This window comes from Chlorocebus sabaeus, chromosome 27 (genome assembly GCF_047675955.1).
Source record: "Chlorocebus sabaeus isolate Y175 chromosome 27, mChlSab1.0.hap1, whole genome shotgun sequence".
NCBI lineage: Eukaryota > Metazoa > Chordata > Mammalia > Primates > Cercopithecidae > Chlorocebus > Chlorocebus sabaeus.
This window is the reverse complement of record NC_132930.1, coordinates 92,081-102,281: the sequence shown is the minus strand read 5'-3', so window position 1 is coordinate 102,281 and position 10,201 is coordinate 92,081.

Sequence of the window (10,201 nt, the reverse complement as noted above, 5' to 3'; positions counted from 1 at the left end):
CTTTCTGAGAAACTCCTCTTGGTTCTGTTACTTCATCTCACAGAGTTACATCTTTCCCTTCAAGAAGCCTTTCGCTAAGGCTGTTCTTGTGGAATTGGCAAAGGGATATTTGGAAGCCCATAGAGGGCTATGGTTAAAAAAAAATATATCTTCCGTTCAAAACTGGAAAGAAGCTTTCTGAGAAACTGCTCTGTGTTCTGTTAATTCATCTCACAGAGTTACATCTTTCCCTTCAAGAAGCCTTTCGCTAAGGCTGTTCTTGTGGAATTGGCAAAGGGATATTTTTAAGCCCATAGAGGGCTATGCTGAATAAGTAAATATGTTCCGTTCAAAACTGGAAAGAAGCTTTCTGAGAAACTGCTCTGTGTTCTGTTAATTCATCTCACAGAGTTACATCTTTCCTTTCAAGAAGCCTTTCGCTAAGGCTGTTCTTGTGGAATTGGTAAAGGGATATTTGGAAGCCCATAGAGGGCTATGGTGAAAAAGGAAATATCTTCCGTTCAAAACTGGAAAGAAGCTTTCTGAGAAACTCCTCTTGGTTCTGTTACTTCATCTCACAGAGTTACATCTTTCCCTTCAAGAAGCCTTTCGCTAAGGCTGTTCTTGTGGAATTGGCAAAGGGATATTTGGAAGCCCATAGAGTGCTACGGTTAAAAAAAATATATCTTCCGTTCAAAACTGGAAAGAAGCTTTCTGAGAAACTGCTCTGTGTTCTGTTAATTCATCTCACAGAGTTACATCTTTCCCTTCAAGAAGCCTTTCGCTAAGGCTCTTCTTGTGGAATTGGCAAAAGGTTATTTGGAAGCCCATAGTGGGCTATGATGAAAAAGGAAATATCTTCCGTTCAAAACTGGAAAGAAGCTTTCTGAGAAACTGCTCTGTGTTCTGTTAATTCATCTCACAGAGTTACATCTTTCCCTTCAAGAAGCCTTTCTCAAAGGCTGTTTTTTTGGAATTGGCAAAGCAATATTTGGAAGCCCATAGAGGGCTTTGGTGAAAAAGGACATATCTTCCGTTCAAAACTGGAAAGAAGCTTTCTGAGAAACTGCTCTGTGTTCTGTTAATTCATCTCACAGAGTTACATCTTTCCCTTCAAGAAGCCTTTCGCTAAGGCTGTTCTTTTGGAATTGGCATAGGGATATTTGGAAGCCCATAGAGGGCTATCGTGAAAAAGGAAATAGCTTCCGTTCAAAACTGGAAAGAAGCTTTCTGAGAAACTGCTCTGTGTTCTGTTAATTCATCTCACAGTGTTACATCTTTCCTTTCAAGAAGCCTTTCGCTAAGGCTGTTCTTGTGGAATTGGCAAAGGGATATTTGGAAGCCCATAGAGGGCTATGGTGAAAAAGGAAATATCTTCCGTTCAAAACTGGAAAGAAGCTTTCTGAGAAACTGCTCTGTGTTCTGTAAATTCATCTCACAGAGTTACATCTTTCCCTTCAAGAATCCTTTCGCTAAGGCTGTTCTTGTGGAATTGGCAAAGGGATATTTGGAAGCCCAAAGAGGGCTATTTTGAAAAAGGAAATAGCTTCCGTTCAAAACTGGAAAGAAGCTTTCTGAGAAACTGCTTTGTGTTCTGTTAATTCATCTCACAGAGTTACATCTTTCCCTTCAAGAAGCCTTTCGCTAAGGCTGTTCTTGTGGAATTGGCAAAGGGATATTTGGAAGCCCATAGAGGGCTATGGTGAAAAACGAAATATCTTCCGTTCAAAACCGGAAAGAAGCTTTCAGAGAAACTGCTCTGTGTTCTGTTAATTCATCTCACAGACTTACATCTTTCCCTTCAAGCAGCCTTTCGCTAAGGCTGTTCTTGTGGAATTGTCAAAGGGATATTTGGAAGCCCATAGAGGGCTATGGTGAAAAAGGAAATATCTTCCGTTCAAAACTGGAAAGAAGCTTTCTGAGAAACTGCTCTGTGTTCTGTAAATTCATCTCACAGAGTTACATCTTTCCCTTCAAGAATCCTTTCACTAAGGCTGTTCTTGTGGAATTGGCAAAGGGTTATTTGGAAGTCCATAGAGGGCTATTTTGAAAAAGGAAATAGCTTCCGTTCAAAACTGGAAAGAAGCTTTCTGAGAAACTGCTCTGTGTTCTGTTAATTCATCCCACAGAGTTACATCTTTCCCTTCAAGAAGACTTTCGCTACGACTCTTCTTGTGGAATTGGCAAAGGGATATTTGGAAGCCCATAGAGGGCTGTGGTGAAAAAGGAAATATCTTCCTTTCAAAACTGGAAAGAATCTTTTTGAGAAACAGCTCTGTGTTCTGTTAATTCATCTCACAGAGTTACATCTTTCCTTTCAAGAAGCCTTTCGCTAAGGCTGTTCTTGTGGAATTGGTAAAGGGATATTTGGAAGCCCATAGAGGGCTATGGTGAAAAAGGAAATATCTTCCGTTCAAAACTGGAAAGAAGCTTTCTGAGAAACTCCTCTTTGTTCTGTTAATTCATCTCACAGAGTTACATCTTTCCCTTCAAGAAGCCTTTCGCTAAGGCTGTTCTTGTGGAATTGGCAAAGGGATATTTGGAAGCCCATAGAGTGCTATGGTGAAAAAGGAAATATCTACCGTTCAAAACTGGAAAGAAGCTTTCTGAGAAACTGCTCTGTGTTCTGTTAATTCATCTCACAGACTTACATCTTTCCCTTCAAGAAGCCTTTGGCTAAGGCAGTTCTTATGGAATTGGAGAAGGGTATTCTGAAACCCATAGAGGGCTTTGGTGAAAAAGGAAATATCTTCACTTCAAAACTGGAAAGAAGCTTTCTGAGAAACAGCTCTGTGTTCTGTTAATTCATCTCACAGAGTTACATCTTTCCCTTTAAGAAGCCTTTAGCTAAGGCTGTTCTTGCGGAATTGACAAAGGGATATTTGGAAGCCCATAGAGGGCTATGGTGAAAAAGGGAATATCTTCCGTTCAAAACTGGAAAGAAGCTTTCTGAGAAACTGCTCTGTGTTCTCTTAATTCTTCTCACAGAGTTACATCTTTTCCTTCAAGAAGACTTTCGCTACGACTCTTCCTGTGGAATTGGCAAAGGGATATTTGGAAGCCCCTAGAGGGCTGTGGTGAAAAAGGAAATATCTTCCTTTCAAAACTGGAAAGAATCTTTCTGAGAAACAGCTCTGTGTTCTGTTAATTCATCTCACAGAGTTACATCTTTCCCTTCAAGAAGCCTTTCGCTAAGGCTGTTCTTGTGGAATTGGCAAAGGGATATTTGGAAGCCCATAGAGGGCTATGGTGAAAAACGAAATATCTTCCGTTCAAAACCGGAAAGAAGCTTTCAGAGAAACTGCTCTGTGTTCTGTTAATTCATCTCACAGACTTACATCTTTCCCTTCAAGCAGCCTTTCGCTAAGGCTGTTCTTGTGGAATTGTCAAAGGGATATTTGGAAGCCCATAGAGGGCTATGGTGAAAAAGGAAATATCTTCCGTTCAAAACTGGAAAGAAGCTTTCTGAGAAACTGCTCTGTGTTCTGTAAATTCATCTCACAGAGTTACATCTTTCCCTTCAAGAATCCTTTCACTAAGGCTGTTCTTGTGGAATTGGCAAAGGGTTATTTGGAAGTCCATAGAGGGCTATTTTGAAAAAGGAAATAGCTTCCGTTCAAAACTGGAAAGAAGCTTTCTGAGAAACTGCTCTGTGTTCTGTTAATTCATCCCTCAGAGTTACATCTTTCCCTTCAAGAAGACTTTCGCTACGACTCTTCTTGTGGAATTGGCAAAGGGATATTTGGAAGCCCATAGAGGGCTGTGGTGAAAAAGGAAATATCTTCCTTTCAAAACTGGAAAGAATCTTTTTGAGAAACAGCTCTGTGTTCTGTTAATTCATCTCACAGAGTTACATCTTTCCTTTCAAGAAGCCTTTCGCTAAGGCTGTTCTTGTGGAATTGGTAAAGGGATATTTGGAAGCCCATAGAGGGCTATGGTGAAAAAGGAAATATCTTCCGTTCAAAACTGGAAAGAAGCTTTCTGAGAAACTCCTCTTTGTTCTGTTAATTCATCTCACAGAGTTACATCTTTCCCTTCAAGAAGCCTTTCGCTAAGGCTGTTCTTGTGGAATTGGCAAAGGGATATTTGGAAGCCCATAGAGGGCTATGGTGAAAAAGGAAATATCTACCGTTCAAAACTGGAAAGAAGCTTTCTGAGAAACTGCTCTGTGTTCTGTTAATTCATCTCACAGACTTACATCTTTCCCTTCAAGAAGCCTTTGGCTAAGGCAGTTCTTATGGAATTGGAGAAGGGTATTCTGAAACCCATAGAGGGCTTTGGTGAAAAAGGAAATATCTTCACTTCAAAACTGGAAAGAAGCTTTCTGAGAAACAGCTCTGTGTTCTGTTAATTCATCTCACAGAGTTACATCTTTCCCTTTAAGAAGCCTTTAGCTAAGGCTGTTCTTGCGGAATTGACAAAGGGATATTTGGAAGCCCATAGAGGGCTATGGTGAAAAAGGGAATATCTTCCGTTCAAAACTGGAAAGAAGCTTTCTGAGAAACTGCTCTGTGTTCTCTTAATTCTTCTCACAGAGTTACATCTTTTCCTTCAAGAAGACTTTCGCTACGACTCTTCCTGTGGAATTGGCAAAGGGATATTTGGAAGCCCCTAGAGGGCTGTGGTGAAAAAGGAAATATCTTCCTTTCAAAACTGGAAAGAATCTTTCTGAGAAACAGCTCTGTGTTCTGTTAATTCATCTCACAGAGTTACATCTTTCCCTTTAAGAAGCCTTTCGCTAAGGCTGTTCTTGCGGAATTGACAAAGGGATATTTGGAAGCCCATAGAGGGCTATGGTGAAAAAGGGAATATCTTCCGTTAAAAACTGGAAAGAAGCTTTCTGAGAAACAGCTCTGTGTTCTGTTAATTCATCTCACAGAGTTACAACTTTCCCTTCAAGAAGCCATTCGCTAAGGCTGTTCTTGTGGAATTGGCAAAGGGATATTTGGAAGCCCATGGAGGGCTATGGTGAAAAAGGATATATCTTCCGTTCAAAACTGGAAAGAAGCTTTCTGAGAAACTGCTCTGTGTTCTCTTAATTCTTCTCACAGAGTTACATCTTTCCCTTCAAGAAGTCTTTCCCTAAGGCTGTTCTTGTGGAATTGGCAAAGGGATATTTGGAAGCCCATAGAGGGCTATGGTGAAAAAGGAAATATCTTCCGTTCAAAACTGGAAAGAAGCTTTATGAGAAACTGCTCTGTGTTCTGTTAATTCATCTCACAGAGTTACATCTTTCCCTTCAAGAAGCGTTTCGCTAAGGCTGTTCTTGTGGAATTGGCAAAGGGATATTTGGAAGCCCATAGAGGGCTACGCTGAATAAGGTAATATGTTCCGTTCAAAACTGGAAAGAAGCTTTCTGAGAAACTGCTCTGTGTTCTGTTAATTCATCTCTCAGAGTTACATCTTTCCTTTCAAGAAGTCTTTCGCTAAGGCTGTTCTTGTGGAATTGGTAAAGGGATATTTGGAAGCCCATAGAGGGCTATGGTGAAAAAGGAAATATCTTCAGTTCAAAACTGGAAAGAAGCTTTGTGAGAAACTCCTCTTGGTTCTGTTACTTCATCTCACAGAGTTACATCTTTCCCTTCAAGAAGCCTTTCGCTAAGGCTGTTATTGTGGAATTGGCAAAGGGATATTTGGAAGCCCATAGAGGGCTATGGTTAAAAAAAAAATATATCTTCCGTTCAAAACTGGAAAGAAGCTTTCTGAGAAACTGCTCTGTGTTCTGTTAATTCATCTCACAGAGTTACATCTTTCCCTTCAAGAAACCTTTCGCTAAGGCTGTTCTTGTGGAATTGGCAAAGGGATATTTGGAAGCCCATAGAGGGCTATGCTGAAAAAGGACATATCTTACATTCAAACCCGGAAAGAAGCTTTCTGAGAAACTGCTCTGTGTGCTGTTAATTCATCTCACAGAGTTACATCTTTCCCTTCAAGAAGTCTTTCGCTAAGGCTGTTCTTGTGGAATTGGCAAAGAGATATTTGGAATCCCATAGTGGGCTATGGTGAAAAAGGAAATATCTTCCGTTCAAAACCGGAAAGAAGCTTTCTGAGAAACTGCTCTGTGTTCTCTTAATTCATCTCACAGAGTTACATCTTTCCCTTCAAGAAGCCTTTCGCTAAGGCTGTTCTTGTGGAATTTGCAAAGGGATATTTGGAAGCCCATAGAGGGCTATGCTGAATAAGGAAATATCTTCCGTTCAAAACTGGAAAGAAGCTTTCTGAGAAACAACTCTGTGATCTCTTAATTCATCTCATAGAGTTACATCTTTCCCTTCAAGAAGCCTTTCGCTAAGGCTGTTCTTGTGGAATTGGCAAAGGGATATTTGGAAGCCCATAGAGGGCTATGGTGAAAAAGGAAATATCTTCCGTTCAAAACTGGAAAGAAGCTTTCTGAGAAACTGCTCTGTGTTCTGTTAATTCATCTCACAGAGTTACATCTTTCCCTTCAAGAACCCTTTCGCTAAGGCTGTTCTTGTGGAATTGGCAAAGGGATATTTGGAAGCCCATAGAGGGCTATGGTGAAAAACGAAATATCTTCCGTTCAAAACTGGAAAGAAGCTTTCTGAGAAACTGCTCTGTGTTCTGTTAATTCATCTCACAGAGTTACATCTTTCCCTTCAAGAAGCCTTTCGCTAAGGCTGTTCTTGTGGAATTGGCAAAGGGATATTTGGAAGCCCATAGAGGGCTATGGTGAAAAAGGAAATATTTTCCGTTCAAAACTGGAAAGAAGTTTTCTGAGAAACTGCTCTGTGTTCTGTTAATTCATCTCACAGAGTTACATCTTTCCCTTCAAGAAGCCTTTCGCTAAGGCTGTTCTTGTGGAATTGGCAAAGGGATATTTGGAAGCCCATAGACGGCTATGGTGAAAAAGGAAATATCTTCCGTTCAAAACTGGAATGAAGCTTTCTGAGAAACTGCTCTGAAGCCCATAGAGGGCTATGGTGAAAAAGGAAATATCTTCCGTTCAAAACTGGAAAGAAGCTTTCTGAGAAACTGCTCTGTGTTCTGTTAATGCATCTCACAGAGTTACATGTTTCCCTTCAAGAATCCTTTCGCTAAGGCTGTTCTTGTGGAATTGGCAAAGGGATATTTGGAAGCCCATAGAGGGCTATTGTGAAAAAGGAAATACCTTCCGTTCAAAACTGGAAAGAAGCTTTCTGAGAAACTGCTCTGTGTTCTGTTGATTCATCTCACTGAGTTACGTCTTTCCCTTCAAGAAGCCTTTCGCTAAGGCTGTTCTTGTGGAATTGGCAAAGGGATATTTGGAAGCCCCTAGAGGGCTATGGTGAAAAAGGAAATATCTTCCGTTCAAAACTGGAAAGAAGCTTTCTGAGAAACTGCTCTGTATTCTGTTAATTCATGTCACAGAGTTACATCTTTCCCTTCAAGAAGCCTTTCGCTAAGGCTGTTCTTGTAGAATTGGCAAAGGGATATTTGGAAGCCAATAGAGGGCTATGGTGAAAAAGGAAATATCTTCCGTTCAAAACGGGAAAGAAGCTTTCTGAGAAACTGCTCTGTGTTCTGTTAATTCATCTCACAGACTTACATCTTTCCCTTCAAGAAGCCTTTGGCTAAGGCAGTTCTTATGGAATTGGAGAAGGGTATTCTGAAACCCATAGAGGGCTTTGGTGAAAAAGGAAATATCTTCCCTTCAAAACTGGAAAGAAGCTTTCTGAGAAACAGCTCTGTGTTCTGTTAATTCATCTCACAGAGTTACATCTTTCCCTTTAAGAAGCCTTTAGCTAAGGCTGTTCTTGCGGAATTGACAAAGGGATATTTGGAAGCCCATAGAGGGCTATGGTGAAAAAGGGAATATCTTCCGTTCAAAACTGGAAAGAAGCTTTCTGAGAAACTGCTCTGTGTTCTCTTAATTCTTCTCACAGAGTTACATCTTTTCCTTCAAGAAGACTTTCGCTACGACTCTTCCTGTGGAATTGGCAAAGGGATATTTGGAAGCCCCTAGAGGGCTGTGGTGAAAAAGGAAATATCTTCCTTTCAAAACTGGAAAGAATCTTTCTGAGAAACAGCTCTGTGTTCTGTTAATTCATCTCACAGAGTTACATCTTTCCCTTTAAGAAGCCTTTCGCTAAGGCTGTTCTTGCGGAATTGACAAAGGGATATTTGGAAGCCCATAGAGGGCTATGGTGAAAAAGGGAATATCTTCCGTTAAAAACTGGAAAGAAGCTTTCTGAGAAACAGCTCTGTGTTCTGTTAATTCATCTCACAGAGTTACAACTTTCCCTTCAAGAAGCCATTCGCTAAGGCTGTTCTTGTGGAATTGGCAAAGGGATATTTGGAAGCCCATGGAGGGCTATGGTGAAAAAGGATATATCTTCCGTTCAAAACTGGAAAGAAGCTTTCTGAGAAACTGCTCTGTGTTCTCTTAATTCTTCTCACAGAGTTACATCTTTCCCTTCAAGAAGTCTTTCCCTAAGGCTGTTCTTGTGGAATTGGCAAAGGGATATTTGGAAGCCCATAGAGGGCTATGGTGAAAAAGGAAATATCTTCCGTTCAAAACTGGAAAGAAGCTTTATGAGAAACTGCTCTGTGTTCTGTTAATTCATCTCACAGAGTTACATCTTTCCCTTCAAGAAGCCTTTCGCTAAGGCTGTTCTTGTGGAATTGGCAAAGGGATATTTGGAAGCCCATAGAGGGCTATGCTGAATAAGGTAATATGTTCCGTTCAAAACTGGAAAGAAGCTTTCTGAGAAACTGCTCTGTGTTCTGTTAATTCATCTCACAGAGTTACATGTTTCCTTTCAAGAAGTCTTTCGCTAAGGCTGTTCTTGTGGAATTGGTAAAGGGATATTTGGAAGCCCATAGAGGGCTATGGTGAAAAAGGAAATATCTTCAGTTCAAAACTGGAAAGAAGCTTTCTGAGAAACTCCTCTTGGTTCTGTTACTTCATCTCACAGAGTTACATCTTTCCCTTCAAGAAGCCTTTCGCTAAGGCTGTTATTGTGGAATTGGCAAAGGGATATTTGGAAGCCCATAGAGGGCTATGGTTAAAAAAAAAATATATCTTCCGTTCAAAACTGGAAAGAAGCTTTCTGAGAAACTGCTCTGTGTTCTGTTAATTCATCTCACAGAGTTACATCTTTCCCTTCAAGAAACCTTTCGCTAAGGCTGTTCTTGTGGAATTGGCAAAGGGATATTTGGAAGCCCATAGAGGGCTATGCTGAAAAAGGACATATCTTACATTCAAACCCGGAAAGAAGCTTTCTGAGAAACTGCTCTGTGTGCTGTTAATTCATCTCACAGAGTTACATCTTTCCCTTCAAGAAGTCTTTCGCTAAGGCTGTTCTTGTGGAATTGGCAAAGAGATATTTGGAATCCCATAGTGGGCTATGGTGAAAAAGGAAATATCTTCCGTTCAAAACCGGAAAGAAGCTTTCTGAGAAACTGCTCTGTGTTCTGTTAATTCATCTCACAGAGTTACATCTTTCCCTTCAAGAAGCCTTTCGCTAAGGCTGTTCTTGTGGAATTTCCAAAGGGATATTTGGAAGCCCATAGAGGGCTATGCTGAATAAGGAAATATCTTCCGTTGAAAACTGGAAAGAAGCTTTCTGAGAAACAACTCTGTGATCTCTTAATTCATCTCATAGAGTTACATCTTTCCCTTCAAGAAGCCTTTCGCAAAGGCTGTTCTTGTGGAATTGGCAAAGTGATATTTGGAAGCCCTTAGAGGGCTATTTCGAAAAAGGAAATATCTTCCGTTCAAAACTGGAAAGAATCTTTCTGAGAAACTGCTCTGTATTCTGTTAATTCATCTCACAGAGTTACATCTTTCCCTTCAAGAAGCCTTTCGCTAAGGCTGTTCTTGTGGAATTGGCAAAGGGATATTTGGAAGCCTTAGAGGGCTACGGTGAAAAAGGAAATATCTTCCGTTCAAAACTGGAAAGAAGCTTTCTGAGAAACTGCTCTGTGTTCTGTTAATTCATCTCACAGTGTTACATCTTTCCCTTCAAGAAGCCTTTCGCTCAGCTGTTCTTGTGGAATTGGCAAAGGGATATTTGGAAGCCCATAGAGGGCTATGGTGAAAAAGGAAATATCTTCCGTTCAAAACTGGAAAGAAGCTTTCTGAGAAACTGCTCTGTGTTCTGTTATTTCATCTCACAGAGTTACATCTTTCCCTTCAAGAAGCCTTTCGCTAAGGCTGTTCTTGTGTAATTGGCAAAGGGAAATTTGGAAGCCCATAGAGGGCTATGGTGAAAAAGGAAAT